Source organism: Anomalospiza imberbis, unplaced genomic scaffold (genome assembly GCF_031753505.1).
Source record: "Anomalospiza imberbis isolate Cuckoo-Finch-1a 21T00152 unplaced genomic scaffold, ASM3175350v1 scaffold_119, whole genome shotgun sequence".
NCBI classification, from domain to species: domain Eukaryota; kingdom Metazoa; phylum Chordata; class Aves; order Passeriformes; family Viduidae; genus Anomalospiza; species Anomalospiza imberbis.
Window position 1 is genome coordinate 10,001 of NW_027099583.1, and position 2,500 is coordinate 12,500.

At 80.7% G+C, this 2,500-nt stretch overlaps 1 non-coding gene across 1 annotated transcript; it reads left to right on the forward strand.

The window, feature by feature from the left end:
• The first annotated feature begins 2,126 nt into the window (after nucleotides 1–2,126).
• On the forward strand, nucleotides 2,127–2,279 carry LOC137465900 (5.8S ribosomal RNA). Its single transcript, XR_010994877.1, has one exon. It is a non-coding gene; the product is annotated as a 5.8S ribosomal RNA (ribosomal RNA).
• Nucleotides 2,280–2,500: the final 221 nt, after the last annotated feature.

Sequence of the window (2,500 nt, forward strand, 5' to 3'; positions counted from 1 at the left end):
GGAGGCGGCTCCTCTGGCCCTTCCCGCACCGGGGAGCGGGGCTTTGCCCGGCCGGTAGAGTCCCGCTCTCGGGCCGAGGCGGCTCCCGTGGCGCGCAGGAGAGGAGAAAACCGCGAGGGCCGAGCCTCCGGGCGTTCCGGGCCGCGCTTCAGGGTTGCGCGCGCGCGCGGCCGCGTGCCGCGACCCGCCGCCGGGAGGCGGCGGTGGCGGCGGCGGCGGCGGCGGCGGGGGCCTTCCCGGCCTCCTCGTCGTCGTCGTCATTGCCGCGGCCTCTCGGCGGGGTCGGCGAGGCGCTCGGCGGCCGGGCCGCCTCCCCGCGTCGGCGGGGCGGCCCGAGCTGCGGCGGTCCTCTCGGGCGCAGCGCCGGGCTACTGAGGGAAACCCCGGGCCCCGAGGAGGACGCCGCGGTGGTGGCGGCAGATGTCGGGCGCGCCCCCGCCGGTGGACGCTCCCCCGAGGGCGGCAGCGGGGGAGGCACCCCGGCGGGGCCATGCAGGTCGTTTCCCTCGCCCCAGGGCCAGGTACCTAGCGCTCCGCGCCTCGGCGGTCCCAGGCTTCCCCCTCGGCGTCGTCAAACGCCGCGGGAAGGACCGAAAAAGGGGCCGCCGAGCCGGGCGGCGGTTTAAAGACTCGGGCGGCTCGGCGCGCCCCGCCGCGGCGGCGGCGGCGGCGGCGGCGGCGGGTGGCGGGCGGTGGCGTTGCGGCTCCATTGAGGGGTGGGGAGCTACTCCCGCCGATCCCCTGCGGTGGTGTCCGCGGCCACCGGTCGCGCCCGCCGTCGCGGCGGTCGTCCCCGCCGCGCGCGCGCGTGCGGGGGTAGTCGCGCCGCGCCGGGGAGGGGCGCCCTGCCCCCCCCTCTTCGCGGCCCGGCCTCGGCGGAGAGGCCGCGGCGCGCGCGGTCGGCCGCGGGGCCGACCCGCTGGGCTCGAAACGGGCGGCGCCGGCAGAGGGCGCGCGCTCTCTGCCCTTCCTCAGCCGCGGGGCGGCGGCCGCCGGGGCCCGCCGCGCGCTCTCTCTTCTGGGCCGCCGCGGCCGTCCCGCGCGGGCGGCGCCGCGCCTGGCGCGGCCGTGCCTCTCTCCCCTCGGCGGCCTTCGTCTCGAACGCACCGGCGGCGCCGGCCGCCGGCCGGCCGTCCGCCCGCCCGCCCGCCCGGGGCGAGCGCTCGGCGGTCCCTCCGCGGTCGGAGGCCGGCGAGCGCGGGCGGCCCCGCGCCGAGCGGCGGCGGCGCCGCTCGGCCGGTGTTCCCGCCGCCCGCGGGCACGGGACCCTCCCCGTGGCCCTTCGCGACCGCGCGCGGTCCGAGGGCAGGGGTGGCGGGCGGCCGCGGGGGCGCTTCCGCGCCCGCTCTCCAGGTGGCGAACGAGGAGAGCGGGCGTCGCCCCCCGGCTCAGCGCCGCACCGCCTTCCGCCGGGCGCGTGCTCGCGGAAGGGGGCCCCCGACGGTGCGGGTGGACGGCGGTTCCCGGGAAGTGCGGCCCGCCGCGGCGGCGGGTCCGCCCTCGGGCAGCCCTCGGGCGCTCGCCTTCCCCCGGCGGGCAGCGGTCCGGCGGGGGGGGGGCGCGGCGCCCGGCGGCGGGGCGGCGGTCGTCGCGTGGCGTCTCGAGCGCAGCAAGGCCCCTGGGGAGAGAGAGTCGGCCGCGCGCGTGGGCGCGGCGGCGCTCCGCGAGAGCCGGCGCGGCGGCGGTTCCAGGGGGGAGGCAAGCGCGCGCGCGGGGTCCGAGGGCCGCGCGCCGGCGCGTGGCGCCGCGCCGGCGAGGCCGGGCGGGCCACCGCGCTCCCGCGGCGCGCGCCGCGCGGCCCTCCGCGCGGAGGGCCGGGCCGAGCCCGGGCGCCTGGGCCGCCTCCGAAGGACGGCACACGTAGGCGGCGCCTCCCCTCGCCGGGCGGGGGGAGGCGGTCGGGGGCGCGGGTCCCCCCGCCTCTCGGCCGGCCTTGGGAGCGTTCCGTGGGGTTCCTCCCGTGTTCTTCTCGCACGCGCCCCCTCCGGGGTTTTCCGCGTTGCTCGTACGGTCGGAGCCAGGCCCCGCGCGGGGCCTCGGCGCCAGAGAAAAAAAAGGGGGGCCGCTCCGGGCGAGAGCGGCTCCCGGCCCCCCCGCGCGCGCGGGGTCGGTGCCGAAAGCCAGACAACTCTTAGCGGTGGATCACTCGGCTCGTGCGTCGATGAAGAACGCAGCTAGCTGCGAGAATTAATGTGAATTGCAGGACACATTGATCATCGACACTTCGAACGCACTTGCGGCCCCGGGTTCCTCCCGGGGCTACGCCTGTCTGAGCGTCGCTTGACGATCAATCGCCGCCCGGGGGCCGCCCCGGCGGCGCGGCTGGGGTCGCTTCGCAGGCCCGTCGGCCGCGGCAGCGGTTGCCGCGCGAGGGCCTTCGTCCCCCTAAATGCAGACTCGGGGAGCGCTCCGTAGCTCCCCGCTCCCGGAGCGAGCCGCTGGGGCGGAGCTCGTCCTCGCCGGGGCCGCACCGCCTGGCGGTGGCGGCGGCCGGGGAGTC